Source organism: Dreissena polymorpha, chromosome 11, assembly GCF_020536995.1.
Source record: "Dreissena polymorpha isolate Duluth1 chromosome 11, UMN_Dpol_1.0, whole genome shotgun sequence".
Taxonomy (NCBI): domain Eukaryota; kingdom Metazoa; phylum Mollusca; class Bivalvia; order Myida; family Dreissenidae; genus Dreissena; species Dreissena polymorpha.
Genome location: NC_068365.1, coordinates 29280216 through 29291742, shown reverse-complemented (window position 1 = coordinate 29291742; position 11527 = coordinate 29280216).

The following is an 11527-nucleotide window of genomic DNA, read 5'->3' as shown; positions in this document are numbered from 1 at the left end:
TCCATATGCAGGGATGTCATTTATGTTTCAGGGCGAGATTATTTCTAAAACGATTTTATTTAACTTAAGCATAAAAAAGAAAGGTGCCGTACTTCATTATTTTGATCCCATGTCTAAATCATCGACATCGTAAATGTATCCCCTGCATATGTAGATGAAAAACTTTTTGTACTTAATTAATGTTAATAAACATATAAATGCAACAATGCTTGCGGGAGTGTTTGCGTCTATCTTGAAAGAAGTGCATAGACCTCATTCACTGCGCAAAATTACACAGACCAGAAATATCACCTTTGGCTTTGGACACAATACTCTTTGCATATCTTCCGCACTGTTAGAGCTTATGTCATGAAATGTGGTAAACTTATTGTATTTTTCTGAATCCTCAGGAATTAACAATTGGTAAAAACTATCGCTTATGACATACACAGATTGAACATTACTAGGTTGGTGCTAAGGAGAAAATACAAGTAGCAAAAATTTAGGTTTATGATGAAGACCCACATCATAAGCTTAACGCTAAATATATGAGTGTACCTGTCACTTCATGTGTGAGACAAAAAATAAACAACAACATACTTATTATCACGAATTTACTGTTTTCAACAAGAATTGTTTTACCAGTAAATAATTTACCAAACCATATTTAAATAAAATATAATCAAATATGTTTCGTCTGAATTTAATTACATTATTTCGTTTATTTTCATTTCATTTAATTCATTTTCATGTTTTGAAAGTAAAGATATTCAGTCATTATGGAATGTGCCATTAAACATATACACAGCAGCTGCGTATTGCATGTGAATGAGGCAGTTTCCACATGAATATGATTATAAAATAACAACCCGATTATTAAACTGCATGTACATCCCAATTGATTAAAGTTAAGTTTTTGTATGTTCAAGCTCATAAACAAAATAACATTCAGTATGTTCATTTATACCCTTATCTTCTCGCCTTTGTTTCTGTGCACTCAACACATGTAGTATTAGACACACTGTTATGAGTTTGCATATATTCGGTAAGTTCCTACCACGCGTTTGTTAGTTGAAAAACACGCTCAGTCATGGCACTAAATGTCAATGAGTTGAATTCATCAAAGATGTAGAACCAAAAAAATACTCCACTCATCCAGTACGCCTTCTATGAAGAAATAATAACAATCAGTCATCAAATAAAATGAATACCGTATCCTACACATTCGCTTCTTACATGGTTTTCAAAAAATTAATCAGAGACAGTTGACAAGACTAAACTTCTGCGATTCGCTTATTTGCAATTTTTTCAAAGTGTCAGCATAATATGCAAAATAGTAATGGTAATACACAACATGGTCTCAGGTGTGTCAAATGAATTTTTAGGCAAGGATTATTAATTATAGGTATAAGTTCAAGTGTACAACACACTCTTTTGTAATAAAAATATTGCAAAGTGTGCTACTGGCACTGCATTATGCACATTTATATTTAAGCAAAAATTAACATTCATTTATATAATAAACAAGAAATCTGATACTTAAAAACAACTTAGTAGATAATAATTGTTTAATGTACAATGTATTACTCAAAGTCATCATCACACAATGAGACAACACAATGGTCTCTAAACAGAGTGTTCTTTTTAATTGTGGCATACATTTTATGAATTAATACTAGTAATAGAAACACAGAAAAAACGTCTAGAGCTGCCTGGGAACTATCATTTTTAATATCAACAATTCATTTGACATGCCTGATTGCAAATTGTTAATTTCACTATTCTTTCACATTGTGTTCACACCTGATACTTGTTATGCTGTATATTCTTTTTGCTTACAGACATACAGAGTCTCTTCACAATAATTGCAGTTTCTTTGCAGTCCACTAACGTTGAACATTACAGAGTCACAATTGCTAATGTTTCAGTCCCGGTCAAGCTTTATAGGTCCAGAATTGCTTCGTTGTTGAGTACAAAGCACGCAGTCAGTTTTGCTCAGCAGAATGCCGCATGGAACGTGTGAAGTCCAGCATTTGACAGAGCAGCTTCTAAAAGAAAAGAAAAAAGAATCCATAAAATGTACATATGAATTAGTCTATGCCCAATGTGTATGTGAGAAAAAGTTTGATTTTTTACAGTTTGAATTAGTTTGGTACGAAAATGATCGAGTATGAGTCGGAGATGCAATATTGTTTACAATCACAACGTAACTTAATACATCACAAAAGGGTCTTTAGAAAAATCACGTAGAATATACTCAAGAAATAACTCCAAAACTTAATAAGATGATAACTTTTATGTTCCATTAGTTTGACTGAATAATAATGACCTTACATTTTAAATTGGCGAAATTTTGTAGGCTATGTGCCGAAAACAGTTCCCATGTTATCAAAGGTAATCTTTAGCAATATTTTATAGATTGATGTTTTATGTAACCAAACGCAATATTTTAATTGAATAATGACTTACCAATCGAGTGCATTCCATTAATTTATTAAATTTCAACAATGTAAACATCCACCAGAGTATGTCAGTTTCAATTTTTACTTCTTAATGACGTATTGACGAAAGCAGTAACGTCACACAGACATGTATAGTTGTCGACGAAAGAAACGCGGCCGTTCATGTTGTGAACAAATTAAACTTTTAAACAATTGTTTATTTATGTAAAGGGATAATATTAACTATAGAATATTGGGTTCATTGAAGAAATTAATTTGAAACTAATCTTATTCGGTATTGTAATCCGGAAGTACGCAAATAATTTAGACGGGTTATCTTTTTTAAGCTTTTGTTTAAGCTTTTGTTAACAACATCTAGAGCAACTTTCAATTTGCAATGCATTATGGGAAACAGGAAGTGTCACACAGGGAGGCAAACAGACGTATTTTGATCGTAGAAAATCATAATACAATAACATAGAGTACGATTCGCTACTTAATAATTACTGCCATGCCGTATTATTTCATAAAGAATGCATCTACGTGTCGTATAGCGTTTGTCGAAGTGTCTATGTGCTCCAGCGCTCTATGATTTTCCATCGCGAAAATAGGTGACGGCAAAAATTATTTGACTTGTATCCCTATAAGGTAATGTCTCTTTGTATTTCAGAAAAGTGATACAAATAAACGGTCAACGCCCGCTTCGCGGGCTTTTGCCCGTATTAATGTTACATCATCTTAAATGTGTAATTCACTGACGTCTTTGAGGAATTTTCAAATTTTACAGAGTCGGATGATACATATTCATTGACACTTCTTTAGCCGATCAACTCAATTACAATGGCACTTCTGTTCCCGGTATAAACCCGACACATTTAACACATATAATAATCAATTTTTAGAGAACCAGAAATGCAAAATTCGCTGTTGAATACTGTTAAAGAAAGCATGTAATAATTAACAATTTCTGGACTGACGTAAATTAAAAAACGAATCACCGAAAAATTGTCCTATCCCTTTGGAATATGAGCATGATTTTGTTTTCCAAAGCATATTCAATGTAGACACGACATCTCAGGGATTATAATCTGACCATTATAGCGTGAAGTTTCAATTAATTTTCTTATATCGATTGTAACGCTGATGCTTCCTGTCGATGTATTACGGAATCCGGATAGTGCCATCTATAATCTCGCCTTTCTTTCATCAAAGGCTACACTAGACACACGAAGCGATACACGATATTTTTCGCGAAGTCGCGGCGACGCACGACATTTTGCGCGACAATCGCGGCGACGCACGATATATTTAACACGATATATCGTGCTTGTGTAGGTAGTCCAAACGATGATATATCGCGTTAAATATATCGTGTGTCGCCGCGACTGTCGCGAAAACTATCGTGCGTATCGCTTCGATATTTTGCGCGACAGTCGCGGCGACGCACGATATTTTATTATTCAAATATCGCACATATTATCCGAATCTCGTGTATCGCGGTCTAATTTCAGACCGCGACACTAAACACACGAAGCGATACTCGATATTTTGCGCGACAGTCGCGGCGACGCACGATATTTGTACAACACTCTTGGCTGAAAAGTAAGAATTGTGTCATTTGAATGTCATGTGTAAATTCATGCGTGTGTTTTTATTTAATTTGTGCCAGGTTTAAAAACGAACTATTCCTCGAAACCGCACAACAGTACCAAGTTTTCTCGGCCATTTGTAGGAAAAAAAATGTATATATAATGTATATAATTAACCACGCCGATAAAACTAGTATTAAACACAATTGATTGGTCACACGCAACTCGCTTTATACCGATCTAGTCTATGTTAACCCCAATTGAAAGAAGCGCGAACGAAACATATGTACATTACATAACAGCCAAGAAATTCTTCTATTTGCTCTTTTACATAAGAAATAAATCTAATAAAGAATTGTGTCATACATACAATTATGAATTGGGTGTTGGTATTTTTTCTTTATTAAATATATATTCGTGTTGATGTGACCAATGACGGATGTTTGCAACTGGTGTTAAATCAATTATTGAGTGCCTTTAATCAAGCGGTCCTAATCGATTAACAGTTAATGCGACCTGAAGCGAGTTCGAGCCATCAAACAAAACAAAACAACGTGTGAAAATTGTCACCGGGACTGTGAAAACAGTTCGAGCCATCCAATAATTCGAGCCTCGCGAATTTGAGCCATCCGACAACATTTTATATAAATATTTAGCAATACAAAATCGGTGCTTTGATGTGAGTTCGAGTCAACCGGAAATTCGAGCCATCGGGTTTCGACTGTATAAAGTAAGTTAAACATTATATTAAGGGGTACCTTGTTGTTGTTGTTTTTTAGTATACTAATGTGCGATTTTTGGCCGCAATTGGCTTGGAATTAGAATTCGCTAAAGAGCGCGCGAAAATTATCCTGCACTTAAACAACGCCGCGTCATTCGCAAAGAAAGGGTGTTGTATTGTATTGTTTGTTTGTTTGTTATTGTTTTTTTTTGAAAACTATGCATCGCATAGAGCATTGTTATCTTTTACCTTGGGTTAAAAGTTTTGTAAGGCATTTAAACAAAATTACATCACAACTTACTTAAAATTTACATTTTGTCTAAATTAAAATCAACGTAAACACATTGTATACACATCGATAAGGTTGTTCAGATAAGTCAGTATTGAAACCGATTTTGTATTGTTTAGTGATTGAAAATAAATTCCAGACAAAACTGGAGGGTTTATAGCGTTTGATGTTTGAAAACACGCCTAGCACGTTTATAAACCAATTGTATAGATTGCTATGTTTTGACAAAAGGAATTTGCATGTGTGAATGCAGCTGTTTGTCGATAAGCGCTAGGTGTACGGCGTATTTTCATCATGTATTTTTACATATGTAAAGGGTGTCCTTCTGATTGCCCCACATTCAGAAATCCAATACCACGTTCAAGTGGGTGTAAAGAGGGGTAAGAAGGGTCAAGTTATAGAACAGAACATGACAGAAATTTTCACCCAATTATATAACATATACAAGAAGGGCAATATAACAAAGTACAATATTGAGTACAATATTGTAACCTCCGATAGATTTTACAACAACACATAGTTTCCAGTGAGAGTGGGGGTATGTACGGTAGAAAGAAAATATATATATATATGAATATATTGACTAAGAATTAGTAGGATAAATCAACACCAATACTCATACATAGTGATCATTGCCTGCAAATGATGTAACGGTAGGTAATTATGTAGTCCGATATGTCATTTTATTTTGATTAACTTCGATCAAAGTACATGTATAAAGCGATAATTATATATTATTTGTTTGTCACACAAACACAATATTAATTTAAAAATTGCCAAATCAAAAGAAAAAAAAAGTTATTTTATATAATTAAATAACGGTCGAAAATCACAAACATTCATTAATCTATATCAATGCGTTATAAATAAATTAACCGTTGCTAGTATAACAAAATTCACTCGAGTGCCGTATTAAACTATCCTAATTTCACTTATTTCGAAATTCCTGCTCAGAAAACATGGAAAATGCGCAACTTTACGTTGATTTGGTTACTTTTAAACACATATAGACAAGCATTGTGCTTGACGGTTAGAGGCTTAGAGCGCATATAATATCCCGAATATGCAAAATTAGCTTTATATTTCTTTATAGCTAAACCCTTTTATAACCATATAATAATAGACTTAAGATATTCTGAAAAAGAACAAATAGTGCCCACGTGTGCGATTGCAGATGTCGACAAATAGTGCAGTCATTACTGTGATCTTTAATCAAACATAAAAGAGAATTAAACATTTCATGGATAACAATGTGTAAAACTTACTTGGAATTACTTTATGCTAGTTCAAAAGACCGTTCTTAATAATATATAGTTGTAATTAACACAATTTAACGAATTTTTTTTTCAAACAAAAGGAAATTCCCGAATAAGTGCATTAAAAAAAAAGGAGCATCAACACAATAAATCAAGAGAATTAAGTAACGTCCTTGTAATTTTATTTCAGAAGCTTTGTGTATTCGTAGAGCGGAGGGAGGTAACAAGCTTAACACAGAGAATGAATGCCATTTTTGTTGTTGAAATGATTTAAAGTAAATCGATTGGGAGATACAACCACGTGCTATATTTTAAAAATCGACCTCTGATTGGTCAACACTATTTTATGATGGACGTATCAGCTGGTAGGATACTGCGAAGTTACAAACCAATAACCTATAACAATATTTATCATGTTCATGATTTATAAAGGAAACCGCAGATATATATGAATGTAATTATCCTTTTTCTTTCATTTCTATATTTTCTGCAAAGAAATTAATACTGTTTATATTCAGTAAAGTGCAATGTCAAGGTCGTCCGCCGTGGGAAAATATCTATTATAAAACGGATTGACCTATTTGTAATTTTTAATAAGAAATTTCGGCCAATCAGCACCATCGTTATAAAAGCCTTTTAACCAATACAAACGCCGCTTTTAAACAGCGTTGACTCAGCCAATGTAAAGCTATTTTTTAAATAACAAGAGTTTATTAAAGCCCCGCACCAACACTGCAAAGTTTTCTATTTGTATCAATGGTACAGCCCAGTAAAATCGGGCTGTCCATTTTATGGCCGTTTTCGACCTTTTAATGCAGAGTTTTATATTTTAAGCAGTGTGCTCGGGCAATGGTTTATTAACCGAAGTCCCGAGGGTAAACAACCCCATTAGTCAGTCAGTTTATGAATTGCATTTAGGAACCGTCAGCAAATACAATTGTTTTGAACGGAAAACGAATGTTTATTTCTATAATATTATTTTCTTAAGTTTTTAACAGACATTTAACATAGAAGGGATGAATGAGACCGAAGCAAATAACGTACGTACATCATTCATATGATATCAGTTATAGAAAGGCGAAACGTTTTATATTATATGTAATTCATTGCAATAACGCATATATTTGTCGAATTTTAAAACAAACTCTTGCTGAATTTTTAAAACAAATTTTAAGATCCGTGAGTAAAAAACGGTTGTTAACGTGCATTTATTTTCGTTGTTTTCCTGTGTAAAGAAGTCTTGACTTTTATTTTGTATGATTATTACCAGAAATCGGGGATCTTTTAAAAACAATTAATAATATTTTATAATTTGACACCGCTATTTGTTGAAAAATGCTATTATGGCGATAGTTGTGATGTTTATCCATTCATGTTCGGGTACATTAGCGTGACTGTCTTGTTTATGCAAATTTATTAAAAGAAAATGGATTCATATAACATAAAATGTTTTTAAAAAAATATTATCATATTTTCTGTTGAAATTATGATATGCAAATATAAAACCAAACATAGAACAACAATTGGATTGTCTAACTTTAGCACTTACACATTTTTAGGACATGGTATTTCGGATGTGTATGAATGTCGCGATTGTTGTCGTCGATATAGTTTTTATTAAATGTGAATATTTTTACTTTTGGTTTCTTTTGTGTAAGCTGTTACAATACCATCCAATAATATGTTTGAATAGTGTATCGAGTTCATTTCCGACGCTATTATTTGACACCTCCACACATGTCAATTGTACTTTATTTTAAATTAACTTACGATATGAAGCCAATCGTCATTTGTGTTGAAGTTTTAGCTATAATCGCGGACATAACGTCATATCAGTAAAATCCATACAACTAAATATGTATTAAGTGTTGTTAAGAGTTTAATTGATTCCCCTGTTGTGGAGCGTTTTGCGTTTCGCGAACAGCATGTGCTTGTTAAGACCAATATCTAACTAAGGTACTTGTACTCAAAACTTAAAATGTGTTATGTATTTACTGACTTTAAACAAAATGCAAGGAAATGCTTTTTAAGCTCATCTGTATTTGAAAAATTTGAGCTATTTTCATCACCTTGGCGTCGGCGTCCGGTTAAGTTTTGTGTTTAGGTCCACTTTTCTCAGAAAGTATCAATGCTATTGCATTCAAACTTGGTACACTTACTTACTATCATAAGGGCACTGTACAGGCAAATATAAATAACTCTGGCATGCATTTTGACAGAATTATGTGCCCTTTTTATACTTAGAAAATTGAAAATTTGGTTAAGTTTTGTGTTTTGGTCCATTTTATTCCCTCAGTATCAAAGCTATTGCTTTCATACTTGCAGCACTTACTAACTATCATGAGGAGGCTGTGCAGGCTAAGTTATGTAACTCTGACTGGCATTTTGATAGAATTATGTGCCCTTTTATACTTAGAAAATTAAAAATTTGGTTAAGTTTTGTGTTTAGGTCCACTTTATTCCTATAGTATCAAAGCTATTGCTTTCATACTTGCAACACTAACTATCTTAAGGGGACTGTACAGGCTGTACAGGCAAAGTTATGTAACTCTGACTGGCATTTTGACAGAATTATGGGCCCTTTAATATTTAGAAATTAAAAATTTGATTTAAGTCTTGTGTTTTGGTCCAGTTTACTCCTAAAGTATCATAGATATTGCTTTCATACTTGAAACACTCGTTAACTATCACAAGGGGACAGTACAGGAGTTGCATAACTCTGGTTGTCATTTTGACGGAATTATGGCCATTTATTGACTTAGTAACTTTGAATATATAGATAAATTTTGTGTTTAGATCCACTTTACTTCTAAAGTATCAAGGCTATTGCTTTCAACTTCAAATACATTCATGCTATCATGAGAGTACTGTACTTGGCAAGTTGAATTTTACCTTGACCTTTGAATGACCTTGACTATCAAGGTCAAATTATTAAATTTTGCTAAAATTGCCATAACTTCTTTATTAATGATTAGATTTGATTGATACTTTGACATAACAACTCTTACCTGACATACCACAATAGACTCCACCCAAACCATCCCCCACGTCTCAACCCCAGAATCCCCCCCAACAAAAATTTGTTGTTTTTTTTCATTTTTTCATTTTTTTAAAGATCATCTAATAAATGATTACCTACTCACACTATACCCCCCCCCCCCCCCCCCCCCCCCCCCAACTGTAGATGGTTTCACATGTTGTTGTTCAGAAGCGACATAAATGCACCGATTGTAGTTGCAATGAACGGGTAAGCCACGGGCGATATGCCTAATAGGATGTTCACCGAGCGTTTCGAGAGATGTGCAGTTTTCTCAGAACGCGACCCATATACATTAAAGTAATCGGCTTGTATATCTAGCGTCTGTAAAATCATGCTGTTGATTTTATGTGAATGTATCACGAATGTTTCTTCAAACATTTAAAACATGTCTTGCTTCTTGCAAATGTTCTTTATTCTGCATATTCTGGCAGAATAAACTGTATTACATGTAGGTAATGCACATTCGGTTTCAATAACGTACGACAGAGTAGAGGAAATTGTCATAATACAAATATATATCAATCCATACTATCATTGTATTGTAATATATCTATGTATAATTAATACATATGCGGATGTTCTTAATACAGATCAGTGCCTAATTGTATCATCACGATAATAAAACAACGAAAGAAGGGATATTATGATGCCCGTCTTATTTAACGTCATCCGACGTAGTTCATGTACCTTACGATGCAAGTCGCTCAAGAACGTAACCGTTTTATTATTTTTTCATTCATGAAATGTGTATCGTGACGTAATTTAGTAATTACCGTGCAGTTCATATCAAATCCAAATTTCAATCAACATTGGGTGTTGAGTACAATGGGTGTTGAGTACAGTGCCAACACCTTTTTGAAAACAGTTTGTCTCCAGAAGGCAAACTATAAAAAAAAACAGGAGGTGTTGAGCTTTATTAGTCACAGTTTGTCTCAATGTGTTGACATTGTGGCAACATATGTTGAGAACCTTATTCGCAGTTTTTCTTTGCCGAAATGAACTTTAAATTAACCAACTGACATGTACATGTACGGAATTAATATGTGATACAACAACAGCATTTACTGTATTAGCGTATTTATTAGCATATATGTATGGATACATCATACTGTTTTTGCTAAAACAGCGTTTTATTAAATATCTGTCTTGTGGCATTTTATTGTCGTCAATATGTTTTAGACTGATATTATGCGCATTTTTTACTGTTGAATTGAGCTGAAAAAGGGAAACTGGTCAAAATATTTAGTTAAAATGTGGTAACTGACCAATTATCTACAACTCGTCTTGCTTCCAGTGAGTGGTTAATAAAAAACATATAATATTCGATGTTTTTCATGACAGTCCAGTCCTCTAAGCCGAAATGATCCGTAAAACAAATTTGTGTCTTTGTGTCGTATGAATGAACCTGCACTAAAATGAAATTTAGATTCACATCGTACACCGAATCATAACGAAAGTACAATTGATATTCAAATAATTTTTTGATTTTTCCGGGATATCGTTTTAGAATGTTGATGCTGCATTAATAGATATATAGAGAATACTAGGTTAGCGTTGAATACAGAGAAGTTTATGTTGCGAGGCTTAGAACGCCGGAAGCGCGAGCCTTGGCGAGCGCTTTCGGTGTTTGAGCCGAGCAACATAAACTTCTCTGTATTCAACGCTAATCCTAGTATTCTATTTATCCCATTTGATTTTTTCAACGTGACATTTAACATTAATAGATCTAATAACCTTAATAATAATTTTAATTCAGTCATAAAAGCGCTTTAAATCTAACAAATGTAACCATGCTTAGTGACATACATGTATTTGTTCTGGTACGCAAAATAGTCTTTAAAAAATTCCCACACAAACTGTAAAACAAGTTAAAATATCACCATATGCCTACATTCAATTTTACGCAGTATGCGAATTTTCACACATTACGACCGCGAAAAGAAGATTTTACTTTACTATAATTCATTTTATTTTCGAAAGAAAATGATCAAAATCCATTATGGCGGCGATTGCTCCTGACAAAATGCTGTCGATGTCAACATACATGTACACCATCGACAACCTAGTTCTGGCTACCATAACTTTAAATGTCGCTTTTTATGATTTTTGACTAGCGCGACTTTGTACAGGTCTGTCAATACTAAATAAACTGTACGCTGAAGTTTCTTTAGCTATCGAAGACCTTGACAATTTTGACGAGTAAACAGACAAT